This window comes from Myotis daubentonii, chromosome 1 (assembly GCF_963259705.1).
Source record: "Myotis daubentonii chromosome 1, mMyoDau2.1, whole genome shotgun sequence".
NCBI lineage: Eukaryota > Metazoa > Chordata > Mammalia > Chiroptera > Vespertilionidae > Myotis > Myotis daubentonii.
The window spans coordinates 230,988,940-231,007,887 of NC_081840.1; the positions used below are offsets into that span (position 1 = coordinate 230,988,940).

The 18,948-nt window shown below is 60.7% G+C and overlaps 1 protein-coding gene across 4 annotated transcripts in view; it reads right to left on the reverse strand.

Moving 5' to 3' along the window:
* JAKMIP1 (janus kinase and microtubule interacting protein 1) overlaps positions 1–18,747 on the reverse strand; it is a 70,354-nt gene extending 51,607 nt beyond the window's left edge. The window contains exons 1-2 of one of the 4 annotated variants that reach the window (XM_059675987.1): positions 18,419–18,747; positions 1,530–1,680 (exon numbers count right to left, since the gene is read on the reverse strand). The gene's annotated coding sequence lies outside the window, so the exon portion shown is untranslated. The remainder of the gene's footprint in view (positions 1–1,529; positions 1,681–18,418) is intronic. The other 3 variants (XM_059676005.1, XM_059676015.1, XM_059675996.1) reach the window with 3 other exon arrangements.
* Positions 18,748–18,948: the final 201 nt, after the last annotated feature.

An 18,948-nucleotide genomic window follows, 5' to 3' on the forward strand; every position in this document is an offset into this window, starting at 1 on the left:
GCTGGAGAGAGACATCCCCGGGAAGGTGAGGTCACCACGTGCAGCGGGAAACGCACTGGCGGGACTGTCAGGGTCCCCGCGTGGCCGGGTAGGGCTGAGTGCCAACAAGCAGGCACTTCCCGCCCTCTACACCAGCACGACCAGCCCCTGGCAAACCCGGAAGGTGACCCCATTTATAACTGAGCCCAAAGCAGCTGGGAGTGAGCCGCCACATTCAGGAGTGGGCAGCGCAGGGTGCTTCTTCATTACGGCCACAGAAGGACAACTGAGAACCAGACGGGATCGGTCTCCAGCCCACATCCCCAAATCTCCCTGCCCTGGACCCCTCCTCATTCCTTCCCTTCCCCGGAACCCCCGCCCTTGTCCTGGCTGCCAGAGTGTCACCTTCCTCCGAGGGCTCCTCACCGTCAGCTTTTCATACCCCGTCATCCCCGTGAAAACAAAGCCGACCCCTCCGTCCCAAACACCCGCCTCTGTGCCCAGCCTCTCCCCTGTCGTCTGGACTGCGCTTCCCCAGCTCCGCCAGCCCCACTCACCTTCCCTGAACTTGTCCGGTCTTCCTTCACTTCCCCTGCCCCCCATTCACCTCCCCTGGCCTCCCTTCACACACACACACACCCCCCACTGCCCCCCGCCTGCATTCACCTCCCCTGGCCTCCCTTCACCACCACCCCACCCCCCGCCTCCCTTCACCTCTTCCCCTCCCCCCGCAACCTCCCTTCACCTTCCCTGACCTCCCTGGCCTCCCTTCACTTTCCCTGGCCTCCCTTCACCCCCCCCCTCCGGCCTCCCTTCACCTCCCCCCCCCCCCGGCCTCCCTTCACCTCCCCTGCCTCCCCTGACCTCTCCTCACCTACTCTGGCCTCCACTTACCTTTCCTTACCTCCACTCCCCCCCACCCCGGCCTCCACGCTGCCAGACGGAACCAGCATTGTGTAGCCTTATTTGACCATTAGGAGGAAGGAGTCAGGATCCTAGGCAGATAAAGGCCCAGGCCACGCCCACCTTTAAACCCTGAGCAGCTCCAGCCCTGGCCTGTGCTTCCCCCAGTGAACCCCAAGACCCTGGGGAGAAGAGGGACACAGCCCTGACCCAGCCCTCGGGTAGCTCATGGCCACCCTATCTGCCCAGCCCACATGGAGCATTAGTGCCAGGATAGTCGGCCAGGGTACGGGGCCCTGGGGTGGGGTGGCCATGCTCCCCAAAGTGGCCTTCTGACCCCAGGCACACTGAGGACTCTCCTCCCAGAGGCTAGGAGTGTAAGAACAAGAAGTTCTCTCTTGCCTTAGCTGGTGTGGCTCAGTGGATAGAGTGTCCGCCTTCAGACTGAAAGGTCCCGGGCTCGATTCCAGTCAAGGGCACATGCCTGGGTTGCAGGCCCGATCCCCAGTTGGGGGTGTGCAGGAGGCAGCCGATCAATGATTCTCTCTCATCAATGATGTTTCTATCTATCTCTCCCTCTCCCTTCCTCTCTGAAATCAATAAAAATCTTTTTTTTTAAAAAAAAAAAAAAAAGGAAGTTCTCTTACCTGCCGGGCTCCGCTCATGTGGCCTCCTCACCCAGGACGCCTCCCCTGCCCGTCTGTTCGCGCCACAAACACTGCCTGTGCATCTCCTGGGCTCGCAGCTCCAGTGTGGACGGTGACCGGAAACAGCTGCTGCCCTCACATTACCCAAGATCTGGCGGGGGAGACGGCTCGTAATCAGATGACTGCAATGGAGTGAGGTCAATGTGTAGAGCTCGGAGGGCTTCCTGGAGGAAGTGACCCCCCAAGCTGTGTCTTCAAGGAGAACGAGGAGGCTAACCGGTTGACAAAGGGTAAGACACCAAGCCCTACTAGCTACCTCCTTGTTTTTATGTGTTTCCATGAGCACAGGAAACAGTTAGGAGGCTCCACCTACCACTGGTGACCCTCCAGGGGCTGGAGAAGAGGGGCTATTATTTCTTTTTCTCTCCTCTGTTTGAATAATAACAACTAATACGAATACTACTTCGGCAATAGAACGTCAAGGAAAATGTGAGGGAAGGAGAGAAATAAACACTGGGAGGCAAGTTGGTCCGTAGCAAAGAGTCTAAAACTAATGACCTCTCTACAGAGGGAGGAACGACTTTTACCCAACGCCTCTGCTGTTTCCAAACTGCCCCCGAGAGGCTGCCCAGAGCGGAGTGGGGTGAGCAGTTCTCCCCGCCTTGAGGCGACCGAGACGTGGAAGGGCCGGAGACCACAGGGCACCTGGGTGGCCACCCTAAGCCACCACCCCACCTGCAGCACCTTTACAAACCTGTCATTGTGCAAAGTTTTAAAGCCCCAGAAAAGTTCGAAGGGCGGGACAATGGCCTCCCCACGCCTTTATCCAGGCTCACAGTTGTCCACCTCTCCTTCCCCTCCTTCCCCTGCTGTGGAGCTGTACTCCCACCCACAGGTCTATTCCTATGAAGCATCCGACAGCCACTGCAGAAATCATGGCATCTCCCCCGAAACGCCGTGACTTTCATCCCTTAAGACCAAGGCTGTCGTGAAAGAAATCACCACGCAATGACCAGAACCGGGGAATGTGGTCGCTGGCACAGTTCATATTCCAGTATCACCGGCTGTCGCCAGAAGGTCGCCTTGCGGCACAAGGACTCTTTTCCTCGCCGGGACCTGAGCGGGACTCGAGCACCGATTAAAGAGCAGCTGTGTGCGGGATGCGGCCGCGTCCCTGTCGGTGGGACCCTGAACCACACACTTTCCCAGAAGAAACGAGCATGGAGACAGTGAAGAAAAGAAGCGTCGGGGGAGAAGGAACGGCTTTTGAACGGTCACAGGGCGGCCAGCTGCAAGGGACTCTGGGCACGGCCGTGAGGGGCAGAGTCCCCAGCTGATGCCAGCCCTGACCTCTGGCTTCGTGTCTAAACGGCACAAGCCACACACCTGACAGTGGGGCCCCCCGTCCTTGGGAGCCGGCAGGCCATGATGCAGAAGAGCGGGGGATCTGGGCTCGCACCTCTCAGCCTAGTCCCTCTGGATGGGGGGGTCACACAGCCGCTGTGGGCCTCAGTTTCCCCACCTGCAGGTCCCTTGGAGCAGTGACGGGTGCTCCTGACCTCCCCGAAGTCTCTCCAAAAAGGGCTTCTGGGAGCGGGAAGCCCCCCACACCTGGCCCACACCCTCATCACCGATCTGGTCCCTGGGCACTCCCAGCTAGACCAGGAACCCAGCTCCTGCTCAACGCTTGCTGAGACCAGCTTCTTCTGTCACCACCACCACCACCATGTGTCCCCCACTGGCCACTTCCTCCCCCTCTGCCCCACCCCATGCAGCCCCACCTGCCCCTCGTCCATAGCCACCCTGACCCAGGTCCCTTCATCCTGAGACTCCCACTACCTTTCTGAGGATCAGAAAACAGTAAACTACATTTGCAGACCGTCCTTGGCTCCCACTGCCCTCGGGGTGAAAACAGAACTCCTTGCCTGGAGAAGGCCCTGCCCCAGCTGTTCCTCCCCTCCCCCCACCATGGGTCCCTCACTCTCCTCACCCGCCAGGCCAACCCTGGTCAGAGAGCAGCACCCTGACGGGGGGGGGGGGGGGGGGGGGGGCAAGTGGCGTTCTCTGAGGGACTGCTGAGGCCATGTGGGCTCAGAGAGGTCGAGGAACTGGCCCGAGGTCACACAGCTCAGGAATGATGGAGCCAGGGCACAAGCGGGTGAGTTCTGAAACAGGCCCCCTCATTCCACATAGAAAGTAAAATGTTCTGGCGGCACAGGTCTCTCCACGGCTCTGTCTCAGGGCGGGAATGGAAGGGACTAGAACAGCAGTTCAAAGGGCGGTGGGAAGACCATTGAATACTGTCCCTTTTTCCTTTTTGCTATACTTTCATTAGCTTTGCATAGTTTTATGTTCACGGTGGGGAAATAACGTCCAGAAATTGGGAGGCGCTAAGTCAGTGGTTCTCAACCTTCCTAATGCCGCGACCCTTTAATGCAGTTCCTCATGTTGTGGTGACCGCAACCATAAAATTATTTTCGTTGCTACTTCATAAATGTAATGTTGCTACTGTTATGAAACATAATGTAAATATTTGATATGCAGGATGTATTTTCATTGTTACAAATTGAACATAATGAAAGCATAGTGATTAATCACAAAAACAATATGTAATTATATGTGTTTTCCGATGGTCTTAGGCGACCCCTGTGAAAGGGTCTTTTGACCCCCAAAGGGGTCGCGACCCACAGGTTGAGAACCGCTGCAGTAAGTGAAGAGTCCCGCTAGCACCTCCCTGTCAGTCCCGCCGACACGCCGTAGAGGTGATGGAACCCTGGTGGCCTGACCCGTGGAGGACCCCCAGGTGGCGGCGCCGGCATATTCCCACCTGCTCCGCCCAGGCAGATGGACGCTGCCGGACCACCTGCCCACACCTGTGGCTGCTGCCAGCCCTCGGCTGTCTGCACCTGGAAAAGGCTCCAGACTCAGGGCTCAGACTTCTGTTCCCAGCGAAGGTCACAGCGGCCTCCTGCCATCCTCTCAGGTTATGAGAGCGAGCATGTGTTCATTCAGTGATCGTGTCGAATCCCATCAAGACCCCGTGTCCTCTCCAAACCTCAGTTTCCTCATCCGTGTAAGACAGTAATACTGATTATCCGCACGTCTGTACCCGAAACTCCTCTTAGAGGATGAGGTGCCCTGCTCGGTGCGCACCATGGTGAGGAGAATGACCACGTCCTGAGGACCAATTCAGTGCCAGATACCCTCCTGGGCACTGAGGATGCAGCCATGAGCTAGCCCAGTGCTGCCTGGCGAGCCTGGAGGTCCAGTGGGAGAGGAAGCACGATAAATCCTAAAGGGCTTGAACTTGACCTGACGGGCAGCAGGGAGCCATGGTGAGGTTTATGCCTGGGAGGACAAGGTCAGACACCTGTGCACTTCAGACCAGCTGCTCAGGATCCACACGGAGGGCTACCTGGAGGAGGCCCCCTGGCGGCACAGACAGCACTCTCTACCCGCCACTCTACCCTCATCTGGCGGGGGATGAAGAGGCCTCGAGTGAGCCACAGGGATATGAACATGGGACAGGGAAGAATTCCTAAAGCTCGAGTGATTGTACATTTTAATCTATTTTCAATCTCTCCACACATTTACCCAGTTCCCATCACTCCTACCCGCCCACTCAGAACCGGGCAGCGGGGCCAAGGAGATCACGGGCTGGGAGGTGACACCACCCTGCTTGCAGGTGGGGAAACGGAGGCTCTGAGGCTGGCCCACGGCTCCACTGAGCATGCAGAAGACAGGGGGTGTGAACCCAGATCTGTCAGGCCCTGGGCTTGCTTCACCATGTCCCCCAGTAAGCGAATGTCCTGGCAGCGTTGACAGCCTGGTGGCCAGAAAGAGCTGAAGTCTTTCCAAGTGGCAGGCCAGGGACAGCCCTTGTCATGACCTGTGACCCCTGCCTGGACACCCCCTGCATCCCGAAACCACACAAGGGACTTGGGGAGGGAGAGGTGTTGGTTATCAGACGTCAGGCTTCCCACAGGAGAAATGTTTAGCAAACATCGATGTGAGAAGGAGTGAGCTCCAGACATGGAAGAGACATCAAGCAAGGCCATCTGGCCCCAGCTCCCCGCTGTACAGATGGGACACGGGGCCCAGAGAGGGTGTGTCTAGTCCAAACGCACAGGGAGGCAGGAGGTGAGCCCAGCCTTCTCACTCCCCGTCCTGCACGCTCTGGCCCTGGCTGCACACTTAGCCGAGTGAAGGTTTATAAGCCACGCCGCCCCCTGCTCCAGGAAGCCCTCCAGGATTGCCAGGTCTCCTGTCCCTGAAGGCCGGGCCTCCCCAAAAAGCCTGGACTTCATGTTGGGCAGACCCAGGGTGGGGTCCTGGCTCCATCCCTCACTGCCTGTGCGCCCTGCATCCGGTCATGTCACCCGAGAACAGCCACAGCAGAATGCCTGCGTTCCTCCCCTCCAATGCCGCGAACCACATCACCGCCTTCGCAGGGCCGGGAAGCTCGGGGCTCCGTCGGCCTCGCCTCACTGCACGGCCATCCCTCTGCCCCGCACCCCGCCCTCCCCTGTGAAGCCCCTTCTACCCCAAGGTCAAGTCTGTGCAGAGAGGAGGTCAACCCGAGCCTCAACCCGACCCCGCCCTTCCGCTTCAGGTGCAGCTGGGCCTCACTGCCCACCACTGACCTTTAAAGGGGAGCCTGACTCCTCCTTTTCCGCTTCCTGTCCCCAGCCTCCCCCCCCCCCCAACGCCCAGCACCTGCTTCCGCCCCGCCCCTGGTCACGCCCAGCACCTGCTTCCTGTCCCCAGCCTCGCCCCGCCTCCCTGGCCATGCCCAGCACCTGCTTCCTGTACCCAGCCTCACGCCCCCCTGGCCACGCCCAGCACCTGCTTCCTGTCCCCAGCCTCACCCCGCCCCCCTGGCCTCGCCCAGCACCTGCTTCCTGTCCCCAGCCTCGCCCCGCCCCCTGGTCACGCCCAGCACCTGCTTCCTGTCCCCAGCCTCGCCCCGCCCCCCTGGTCACGCCCAGCACCTGCTTCCTGTCCCCAGCCTCGCCCCGCCCCCTGGTCACGCCCAGCACCTGCTTCCTGTCCCCAGCCTCACCCCCCCACCCCAGCACCTGCTTCCTGTCCCCAGCCTCGCCCCCCCCCCCAGCACCTGCTTCCTGTCCCCAGCCTCGCCCCACCCCCTGGCCTCGCCCAGCACCTGCTTCCTGTCCCCAGCCTCGCCCCACCCCCTGGCCTCGCCCAGCACCTGCTTCCTGTCCCCAGCCTCGCCCCACCACCTGGCCTCGCCCAGCACCTGCTTCCTGTACCCAGCCTCACCCCGCCCCCCTGGTCACGCCCAGCACCTGCTTCCTGTACCCAGCCTCACCCCGCCCCCCTGGCCTCGCCCAGCACCTGCTTCCTGTCCCCAGCCTCGCCCCGCCCCCTGGCCACGCCCAGCACCTGCTTCCTGTCCCCAGCCTCGCCCCGCCCCCTGGCCACGCCCAGCACCTGCTTCCTGTCCCCAGCCTCGCCCCGCCCCCTGGCCACGCCCAGCACCTGCTTCCTGTCCCCAGCCTCGCCCCGCCCCCTGGCCACACCCAGCACCTGCTTCCTGTCCCCAGCCTCGCCCCGCCCCCTGGCCACGCCCAGCACCTGCTTCCTGTCCCCAGCCTCGCCCCGCCCCCTGGCCACACCCAGCACCTGCTTCCTGTCCCCAGCCTCACCCCCCCCCCAGCACCTGCTTCCTGTCCCCAGCCTCGCCCCACCCCCTGGCCTAGCCCAGCACCTGCTTCCTGTCCCCAGCCTCGCCCCGCCCCCTGGCCACACCCAGCACCTGCTTCCTGTCCCCAGCCTCGCCCCACCCCCTGGCCTCGCCCAGCACCTGCTTCCTGTCCCCAGCCTCACCCCCCCACCCCAGCACCTGCTTCCTGTCCCCAGCCTCGCCCCACCCCCTGGCCTCGCCCAGCACCTGCTTCCTGTCCCCAGCCTCGCCCCACCCCCTGGCCTCGCCCAGCACCTGCTTCCTGTCCCCAGCCTCGCCCCACCCCCTGGCCTCGCCCAGCACCTGCTTCCTGTCCCCAGCCTCGCCCCGCCCCCCTGGCCTCGCCCAGCACCTGCTTCCTGTCCCCAGCTTCACCCCGCCCCCTGGCCACGCCCAGCACCTGCTTCCTGTCCCCAGCCTCGCCCCGCCCCTGGCCATGCCCAGCACCTGCTTCCAGCCTCGCCCCGCCCCCTGGCCACGCCCAGCACCTGCTTCCTGTCCCCAGCCTCGCCCCGCCCCTGGCCACGCCCAGCACCTGCTTCCGGCCCGCCCCACCCCCAGGATGGAGACACTCCTGCGAAGGAAGCAAGGAGTGAGGAAGCCGCCCAAGGAGTCATGGACCCAATAGGCCAAGGTCGTGGGTTCCAGCCCCGTCAGGGCACATATGAGACTCAAGTGGAACAACAAATGGATGTGTCCCCCCTCTCACAAAAGATCGGTAAATAAAAAGAGGGCCTGGTTACAAAGCTGGTACTGGGTGACCCCAGTAATTTGTTAAATTGGCATATATGTTCAGGGGGTAACAAAAGAAAAGACCTGATGCTTTCCAAACATGTTTTGCTTTTTTTTATGGAATTAAATCTTGTCCTGCGGTCCACAAGAAGGAACGAAGGGCGCACCCCCAAACCTTAGCCTCCTATGAACCCACCATCTCCCCTGTCCCCCCAAAGCCCCAGTGTGGGTGGAAAGAGGCGGCTCTCCCCCTGAGGCTCCAGGAGGCACTAACTCTGACTGTTAGAAAACTGTGTGACACCCCGGCCTCCGGCGCCTCCTCCTGCCTTCTTGTGGTGGCTGAGAAGCCTAGAGAGGAGCCTGAAGGAGCTGCGGGACTCGGGGGGGGGGGGGGGGGCACTCCCTAAACTGCACAGCTGAGGGTCAGACTGGATGGAATAGGATGGGAGGGCTGAGCCTGGGGTGGGGGGAGGTGCTGGCGGGGCTGCCTGGGGGAGCCTTCCCATCCACAGACCTTCCCGTGGCCTTCCAGAAAGCCTGGTGGGACCATCAGTGAAACAATGCTGCCAAGTCACACACCCACAGGAAACCAGGCCTCTTGTTCTCAGACACAGCGCCTCTGCCACGGGTGGCCCTGCCCCGCTGCCAGGCATAGAGCGAGTGGCCCAGGGGTGGCCCCGAGTCAGACTGCAAGGGTCCCTCAGGCTGTCACTCCAGCCCTGAGGCCCTAAAAGCACCAGCTAAGCTGAGAACTGCTATTTATAAGAACCTAGTCCATGCCAGGCCATGTGCTCGGCATACCCACCTCAATCCACCCTCCAAACCTTCTTGTAAAATAGCTTACGGTATTATCCCATTTGACAGATAAGAAAACTGAGGCTCAAGAGGTGAAGTCACTTCCCAGTGTTTGCAGCTTGTAAGTGGCAGAGTCAGGCTCAAACCCGGGTCTGTTTGACTCGAAGGCCACGCCCCAGCTGCCCAAAGAATTGCGTCAGTTTTGTTTTCTATCCTCAGGACCCAGCACCATGCCTGGCATGCTCTTAGAAGGCACCCACGAGCATTTATTTTATTTTTTAAATATATTTTTAGTGATTTCAGAGAGGAAGGGCGAGGGAGAGAGAGATAGAAACATCAATGATGAGAGAGAATCATGAATCGGCTGCTTCTTGCACGCCCCACATTGGGGATTGAGCCCACAACCCGGGCCTGTGCCCTGACTGGGAATTGAACCGTGACCTCCTGGTTCATAGGTCCATGCTCAACCACTGCACCAGGCCCGCCGGGCCCAAGGGCACTTTCAGGAACGCACAGCCAGGCTCCTCCCGCACGCCAGACCATTGCCCTCCACGAACAGCTGATACTGACCGCAAATTAAATGCCACTGAGCTAGCCCCAGCACCTCCATCAAACAGGAGTTTCATGAAAAGCCCCCAATATCATCAGAAACCACTGACTTCAGTTTCCCCCCAAATATGCTCACAAACACAAACAATGTCTGATAAAAACTGCCACTCATTCAGAACCCACATAGTGGAACTCTCACCAAATAGAGGAAGGAGAGGTGTTCTTATCACCCTCATGAGAACATGAGGAAACTTCCTTTGGAACAGGAGGTGCATGTGAGGTTTCCGTTTTTATTTAGCCTCTCACTGCAAAGTCTCACCAGGTGCTGAGCAGGAGAGAAGCTCTGAGGTGGGGAGAGCAATGGGAACCAATACCTGTGCTGCAAGAAAAATAAAGCACCATAATAAGAAATAGAATAACATAACTAAAAAATAATCGTCTACACTAATAAAAGAGAAACATGCAAATTAGTGTCACTCCAACAAAGATGACGGTTAATTTGCATACACAGGCGAGGAGCGAAGGCTGAAGGCTGAAGAGGCTTGGCTTCTCCGCTGTGGCCGGACCAAAGGCCTGGGTGCCGGGTGCCAGAGGAAAACCAGTGCCAGCAGCCAGGGGAAGGAAGGCCTATTGCGCAAATCTTCGTGCAACGGGCTTCTAGTAAAATATAAAGCCCCGTGGCAGCACCCGCCCCCGTCAGACAGACTCCAATACAGTCCAACAAGCACGCCCCAGCAATAACAGCAGGCCTGCTCGCGCAGCTGCCCCTGTGCCAGGAATTGTTCCAAATTACCGATCATTCCCCAGGCCTGTGGCAGGGGTGTTACTAATACCCCATTTCAGTGTCCCAGCAGGAAGCGGGGCAGGACCTGGACCAAAGTGACCAGCTAGCAAGCAGGGGTGGCAGGGTGGACCCAGGGGGTCCGGCTCCAGTGTCCACATTATCTGCTCTGCCACATGGGTTCCAGGTGCCAGGTACCACGCTAGGCCCGAGGACCGAGCCCCAGGAGTGACCGAAGCACAGCCTCGCGCGAGGAAAGGCCGAACCACTGCATTTGCTGGGCAGCTCAGCCCAGGCGTCCTGCATCCTGGGTGGGCGCTGCCACTCTCCAGGCAGCCAAAGGCACCAGGTCTTTACACACACGAGGTCCTGTAGACACGGGCACTGTGTTCCTCTCTCACAGGGACAGACGTTCAGCTGAGAGCAGGGACGGGACTTGCTCAAGTGCCCGCTGAACAGCAAAGCCTTTGCTCTGATGCGCCGGCCCTTTCTCGACGTGCCAGGGCCCCTTAAGAAGCCCCAGAGAGGGCCGCGGCCATCGTTTCTGTCCCAGCTCTGCGGGAAGGTGTCACATCATCACGCCACCCAGACTCAGCTGCATGACCGGTGACGTTCAAGCAAAGAGCGACTTCTCTTGTGGTTTCCACGTCCTTTCTACACCCGCCACTCCACGGGGCTTGATGAACTCAGGCACTCCCTCCTCCACAGACACCTGCCTGGGTGCCCGCTGTGTGCACGGGGCCAGGGGCAGGGGACACAGAGCTCATATGTGTCCTGGCTTCTGTAATGAAAATGACTCCAGAACTGGGGGGGGGGGGGGGATGAAGTGGGGGGTGACACAAGCCTGAGACAAATAGGGAGAGACCAGGGACAGGCCCAGCCCTCCTCCCTGTCCCTCCGCGTCAGTCTTTCTGATGTTGTTTGTTGTTGTTAATCCTCACCCGATGATTTTTTAGAGAGAGTGAAAGGGAGGGGGAGAGACCGAGAGAGAGAAACATCGATTGGTTGCCTCCCGTACACGCCATGACAGGGGCCAGGGATCGACCCTGCAACCAAGGAACATGGCCTTGACCAGAATCAAACCCAAGACCCTGCAGTCCCACACTATCCAGCGAACCCAACCTGCTACGGCTGTAGATGTCGGTTAGGTCTGCTCGGTGCAGGTGCTGTTCAAGCTTCCCACTTCCTTGTTGCCCTTGTGCCCAGTTGTTCTACCCGTTATTGAAAGTGGGGTATTGAAGTACCCAACTGCTATTGTTGAATTACCGATTTCTCGGTCAGTCCCTTCGTGGATTTCGGGGCTCTGCTGTTAGATGCATACAGGTTTACAGAACGTTATAAAATGTCTCTCTTTATCTTTTTTATTTTAACTCTATCTCGTATAACATCAGCCTAGTCACTCCCACTTTCTTGTGGCTGCTCTTCGATGATGTAACTTTTTCCATCCTTTTGCTTTCAATCTATTTATATCTTTGGATCTAAAGAGGTCTGTCTCCTGTAGGCGGCGCACGGCTGGAGCATTTTAACCTGTTCCGACAATATCTGCCTTCAGACTGGATTGCACGGTGCAGTCAGGGAGTTAAGACTCATCTGACTCCAGGCAACAGCAAGGGTTACTTATTGAGCACCTACTGCATGCCCGTACACGGCTCCTGCCCCCGGGCTTTCATTCCAGCTCACAGGGACAGGGGAGTGACCACAAACAAGGACGCAAACCCATTTCAGAAGGAAGCAGAGTGCCCAAACGGAGAACACCGTGGAGGGGAGGCGGGCTCCACCGGGCCCGCGGGAAGACCTCTCCGCGGAGGGGAATTTCAGCTGCGACGTGAGGATGAAGAAGCTCTGGCCGGGGCGGGGGGAGGCGTGCCGGACGGCAAGCAGGAGGGTCCAGCATGTTCCAGGAACCTCGGAAGGGCAGCCAGGCTCCCAGCGCGTGCCAGCTGCCTCTCTAGGCCACTCAGCTGGCCCTGTGCCATCCTCCTGCCTCGAGGCGCTACTGGTGGGAAACGAGAAGCCAGCTAACCATCCTGCAGATGTGGAGGGCAAGGCTGGGAACCGCCGCCCCGGCTGGGAGCGAGCCGTGGGAGGAGAGGGTGGGAGCCCCAGAACCAACCTGGCATCCGAGGTCCCGGAAAGAGAGTTTTAACGCTTGACGTCTTGCTCCAAACACGATGCACTCCAACCAGCCAAAAGGTGGAAACAAGCCAAACGGCCATCGACAGACAAGAAAATGCAGCGCAGCCACACGGTGGAGGACTACGCAGCCACGAAAAGGACTGACGTGCTGACAGGCTGCAGCGTGGGTGAACCCTGAGGGCATTACGCTGAGCGAAAGCAGCCCGTCACCGAGGCCCACCCGCATGAGGCTGCATTCATACGAAAGGCCCGAGCAGGGAGCTGATGGCAGAACTGATGGCAGTCGCTTGCCAGGGGCTGAGGGGCGGGGTGCAGAGCGACTGCTTAACGCGTGTGAAGTGATGAAAAGAACTCAGCAGAGGCGGCGGTTACACAAAAGAGCGAGTGGACTAAATGCTACTGATGGTCCACTTTCAAATGGGGAACCCTATGTTGTGCGAATTCCACCCCCATTTTTTAAAAAAGAATGATTTCCACAGCAGAGGCAGGCCGTAGCCCTGTTCCATAACCTGCCCCCCCTCCCCCTGCGTCCAGCAAACAGCAGGGGGCAGCCTGTAGAGGCAGCGGGTGACGGTGACGTGGGGAGAGAGGAAGGCGGAAGGTCCAGGTGGAAAGACGCGGAAAGCTACTGGCGCCTCTCCCGACGCCGTCATCCCCGTGGCCAGCCTGTCCTCACAGACAGCAGGACACCCTCAGTGGCGTGGCCACCCCTCCAGCCCTGAGCGAGGGGCCGGGGGCCAGCCCGGGGCTCCTGCTCAAAATGCAGCCACGGCGAAGGCGTGGGCAGCGGGCCGGCCAGCACGTCCCCTGACCTGGCACGGACAAGGCCATTCCTGCCACAATGGGCAGCCTTGGCAGTCCTGGCACGGCCGCTCACAGAACCTCCTTTCATTCCCAAAAATGGCCCTTCAGCCAAGTCCGGGCCACGGGGGAGAGGACCGGGGCGCCTGCACCCACCGAGGGGGCCGCCCTCTGGGTCCTCCGGGCCCGGTCCGCGTTTTAGGAAGCAGGTGGGTCCTGAGACACGGGAAGGCGGAGAACGTGTCGCCCATAATTAGATATTAATCATACATTTAACACAACGCATCTGCAGAAAGGTAAGGGGACGCCACGGGCCACGTGGACAGGACAGACTGACCTAACGCCAAATAAGGGGGCGCTGCTCCAGCCATCACCTCCACCCCTTAGTCCACCCTCACAGGCAGGCGGGCACGGGGTGAACCCCAGTTCACAGAAAGGGCACTGAGCTGTGGAGGGATGCGAGGTGCAGACGCTTCGGCCACGATCCAAGGTGGTCAATGGCAGGGGCAACCCTCCAACCCACGGCGCCATCCAAGCCCCTGGGCTGCCCTGCGGATGGGCGCCGGCGTCTGCTTTTCCCACAAAACTCCCTCAAGGCAGCTGCGGGCACGGCCACCAGCCTGAGTGCCAGTTCCGGTGCCGGAGAAGGCCTGGAGGTGGAGGTGGTGATGGCTGTGCGGCAGTGCGAGCGCACGTAACGCCACTGACCTAGGCACATACACGTGGGAAACAGGTCGCCCATAACGACGTATCGGTATGCACTTAACACGAGGTATTTTAAGAAAGGGTCACTACCCAGGCCATTAAGGAATTGTCACCACATTTTTTGGAATAGGTATCACACAGTCCACATTCTCCGAACAGGTAAGATTCCATTAGAAGCTAATAACATATATAAATCCCTCCCCCCCCCCCGAAAAAATAATAAAGGCTCCTTGGATTCAAATCCCTGCTCCCCACCTATCAGCTCTGTGACCGTGGACCAGTTTCAGAGCCTCTCTGTGCCCATCTGTGAAATGGGAGGCACAGGGCCTCTCCTCTGGGCTTGTGACCAGGACTGAATGAACTCAAATACAGGACAGACAGACAGACCAGGCGGCAGCCGGACAGTAAATGCTCCTGGCTTCCCAGGTGTCTGCCTCCACTGCCCGAGCTTCCCACGCAACGCAAAAGCAGCCACAGACAGCAGGTACAGGGATGGACGGGGCTGGGTGCCAATCAAACTTTTTTTTACAAAAACAGGCGGCGGGCGGATGGGCTTGCCAACCCCTGGCATGCACCTTGGCACTTGGTTAAGTGCTTGGCAAGGGGCAACTGGTATAATTAAGGAAAACGGCATGTATCTCACTTCATGGCCCATGAGGGGACAATACCTCTCGTTACGGCGCTGCAAGTACATACTACGAACACCAAAGGCAAGGGCGAGTCGCTGTCCTGGCTGGAGAGCTGTCCACGGGCCGGCAAAGGCAGGAGCAAAGAACACGTGGTCTGAAGCCTTCAGAGCCAGAGGGACAACACCCAGGCCCCCTGCTGGCTGCCGCGGCCTCCTTTTCTGAGCCTCGAATGACAGCAACACCCGTGGCTACCGGTACTGCTCGGAGGTGACCCGCTTCTCTTACCAGCACTGAGGCGGCTCCTCCCCTGAGCTCAGACCGCCTGGAGGGAGGCCACCAGAGGCCAACTTCCCCTGCAGGGTCCAAGATTGGTGACTTCCATGCCCCTCCACGGCCACACCAGCCCCAGCTCATCAGGTGCTCACAGAAGCCTCACCCCAGGCCGTGCTGTGCAGCCTAAATGGAACAATTCTCAGCAAACGGGCAGTTTAAGCAACGCTAGCTACTTCCCTTAAGTGACCATCACAGGAAAAGGAACTGGGCACAGCGGGGTGAAGTGACTCGCCCCAGGTCACACAGCCAGCGGGGTCTGAGCTGGTCCTCGGCGAGGCTCCTCTGGCCCAGCCCTGGTCCTTCACCGCTCAGCTCCCCTCGCTGCTGGCCACGGCCATGGGCATGGGTTCCGCTAAGTGTTCCTAGGGGCTGGGTGGGAGTTCCGGGGACCTCCATACCCCAAACACGGAGCAGGAAAGAAGTGCAGATGAACGAGGCGTCGGAGGAACTGCTCCGGGCGGGCAGGCAGCCTCCCCTCAGTGGACTCTGGGTTCCGGTTCTCGCAGGCCACGCAGCACCTTCCGCACTCTCTGCACAGCCCACAGGAGCCCTCGCGCCAGCCGCCGCCCTCCATCTTTCACTCCTGGGAAACTCCGCTCATTGGTGTTAGCTAGGCAAGGACCAGGGCCTAGAACTGGGACGTTTGCGCTGACAACGCTAAAGGAGTCTTTTTAAATCGTTTATCACACACTCCCTCATCATGGCCACTTATTAAGCGCCTCCTGTGCCCAGAGACCACACCTCTGGTCCCCACACCGACCACCCTCCTCATCTGTACAGGAAAAGGAGGCTCAGAGAGGTCATCCTCTTGCCCAGCATCACACAGCCATGAGGAACGGGACACAGCTGAGCCAGCCACCACAGGGGAGAGACTGAGATCCAGGCGGCACTGCAGTCATCCCCAGGGCAGCACCCCATTTTATGTTATTTTTTTAAAATGTTTTTATTGGCTTAAGAGAGGGAGGGAGAGGGAGAGGGAGAGAGAGATGAGAGAGAATCACTGATGGGCTGCCTCCTGCACGCCCCCTACTCGGGATCGAGTCTGAAACCCGGGCATGTGCCCTTGACCGGAATCAAACCTGGGACCCTTCAGTCCGCAGGTCGACACTCTATCCACGGAAACAAGCCAGCTGGGGTGAGGCACCCCCTTTTAGGTAGGAGACTCGGGAGGGAAGCGCCTGCCCAGTCAGAGCTGAGTGAGGGGCCAGTGGGAATGGGAAGCCGGGCAATCTGCGCCCCCCCCCCCCACACACACACACACACACACCTGAGGCGACAGGGAGGCAGGTTCCAGACCTCAAGGAGTAAACAAATAGCCAGCAAGCGTCCCTGCTGGCTCACCCTTTCCTCACAAGCTGTTTCTTCTGCCACTTCTCCCCTGGCCGGCCCAACCCACCCCGTACCCCAGAGAGCGGGCCTCCAGCCGGCCTCTCCCCCAGGAAGCCCCGCAGACCGAGGGCAGCCCCTCCCGCGGTCTCCCCCTCTGTGTGTGTCTCTCGGCCCTGGCAGTGTGAGTGCCCGAGTGACCGTCTCCCCGGAAGATGAAGCCCCCAGCAAAGCCCGCCATCTCTCAGACCTCACTGTGCCCCCAGCCTCCAGGGGGCAAGGTCTGCTGAAAGAAAAGGGACATAAATAGTATACCGTGTAGGGGAATCGAGTCCTGAGAGAGCACAGATGAGAGAACCACACACTCTGTTTGGCAGAGTCCAGAGACACCACGAAGGAGTAACGTGCGAGTCGGGCCTTCTCGTATGAATAGGAGTTCTCCAGACAAGCAAGGCAGGGGAACATTTCCGGGGAAAACCTACGTGTGAGGATGTGTCTAGGGAACACAGCGGGGGGGCACAGAGGTGCACGTGTGGCTCGGACAGTGTGGCAAGGGGGCAGGACTGGGCCTGGAAAGCCAGGATGTGAGGAACCTGTGCGGTCCTGGGGCAGTGGGAGCCATGGATGGTTGTGAAGGAGGAAAATGGCAATGATCTCATTCGTTGAGCCCGCACTCTGCCCCTCTGAGGGGCCTCTGGATGTGAAAAGACTCAAGGTGAGCGTTACCGCTGACTCGGAGCAGCCATGTGCAGCATTACAGACCACGTGTGCGAGTCTCAACAACAACAAAACTTTGCAATCATCCATCCGCCCCCACTGAGTGATGCCAGTGTCCTCAGAGCAGCAGGTCTCCCGAGAACGGACAATGCCCACCTGGGCAAGCATCCTGATGGGGCATCTGACCACCCCACCCCTTCCCCAAATCTGCCCCTCCTCATCCATGGAGCTCATGAAAACGCCACACACTTGCCCAGTTCCTGGAGAAGCCAGCTCCTCTCCCAGCCTCCCCCACACAGCCGGTCACACTGAGTTAGGGGCAAGCCACGCCCTCACCCCCCTGTGTGAGGGGCTGAGGTTGTCCTGGCAGCACCCCCCTCACCCCCCCCCCACCCCCACTTCCTATCTGGCCAGGTAGGCAGAGCCCAGCAGAAGGGACAGCAGTCTGGCACACAGCGAAGCTCAGGGGGGGCAGGGGCTTCCGACCCTGGTCTAGACGGAGCCGGCTAGTTGAAGGAAGGGCCTTCGGGAGAGGGAACAGCATGAGCACAGGCCAAGGACAGGGTGCCTGAGAGCGCGCACGGAATGGCCGGGGTGGCGGAAGCGGCCCAGCGGTTCGATACAGTATCTCCAGCGCTTACGGAGCCTGGCAGAGGCTGGCGGGGAGCCCAGGCTGACCACGCAGCCGGCAGGAGGAGAGCAGACTAGGATGTGTGGGGAGGGGCGCGAGGGGGGTGCTCCTAAGGCAAGAGACTCAGCCTGGCCAGCGGCCTCCATCAGAGATGACCAGGCTGCGCCCTCCGGGGCCCGCAGCAAAGAGCGTGGCGTAACGGAGAGGTGGAGAGAGGGAGCTGGAGGCGAGGGCGAGGGCGTGGCGCACTAACGCAGGCCCGAGAGGCCGCCGCCTGCACCCAGGGTGCCCGGCAAGGTCCCCGGACCCACTGAAGCCAATCCCTGTGCGCCATCTCCGGAGGCCCAGTGCGCCCAGGGCGCGCCGGCCGGGCAGGAAGGTGGGTACCCGCCTTTCTTCCCATCTTTCCAGCCTTCTCCCCGGCGCCCACGTGAGCGGAGCAGCGCGGGGGTGTGCGTGGCAGGGGCCGCGGCAGCGTGTGCTGTGCGTGGGGCGGGAGTGCAGGCAGAGCGGCCTCACCCTCCGGCCCCCGGCCGCCGCGTCGCGGCTCTGGGCTCCATCCTCTGTGCCACCTCGGCCGGGATTGGGGGACCCTGACCTACTCTGCGGGTAGGACGGAGGGGACGGGCCGGCCACGCCCCCCAGCCACTCCCTGGAGGCGCTGGGTGGGTCCCCTCCCCCTCCTCAGTTCGGGGGCGGAATGGAGAGAGGACGTGAGGGTGGCGTGAGGGAGAGAGAGGGGCTGGCGCGGGATGGGGAGGGGTCCTAGCGAGAGAGGCGACGCAGAGTCCCTGGCGGGGAGGATGCAGGGGCATTTGGAGAGGAGTGGGGGATGGGGACGGAAGGATGGGGCTCACGGAGGTGAGAAGCGAGCGTGGCAGGGGACTCAGGAGGGGCGCGAAGGCTGGAGGAGGAGAGGTGGGCGATGGGGCGGGGCGGCACCGGTAACCGCGTCCCTTGCCGCCCGGTCCACCCATCGGTCGCGGGGTCCGCGGGTCCCCTTTGGCCAGCGCGAGCCTCCCGTCCCCCCGGGGTACCTGTACCCACCTGCTGGGCGCTCGGGCCCGAGCCGGGCAGCAGCAGCGGGCGTAGCGAGCGCAGTCCCGCGCCGCATCCTCCGGCCGCCCCTCCCCGTCCCAGCCTTCGCCGCCGCCGCCGCCGCCCCCGCCTTAAAAAGGACAAAACGGAACAGAAAAAGGATGCGTGCAAAAAAAACCCAAAAATCGTCGGAAGCAAATGGTGACGCCTGGCTGCTGTGCGCGCGGCTCGGCGGGGCGCGGGTCCCGTGGCAGCAGCGCGGGTGACAGTGCTCGGGGCGGCCGGCCCGCGCGTGCCGCACACTCCGGGCTGCAGCTCCCGCGGCCGCCGGGCGCCCGGCTCCCCGCGCGGCCCCGCCCCGCCCCCGAGGCGCCCCGACGATTGGGCGGTCCTCCTGTCAGTCAGAGAGGAGGGCGTGGCGCTCGCCCCGCCCCCGCCCTAGGCCGGCGCTGGGAGCGGCTCTGCGGCCGGGAGAGGAGGTGCGGGGAGGCCGGAGCGTGCGCACTGGGCCCGGCGGCCCGCGCCGGGGAGGGGCTGGG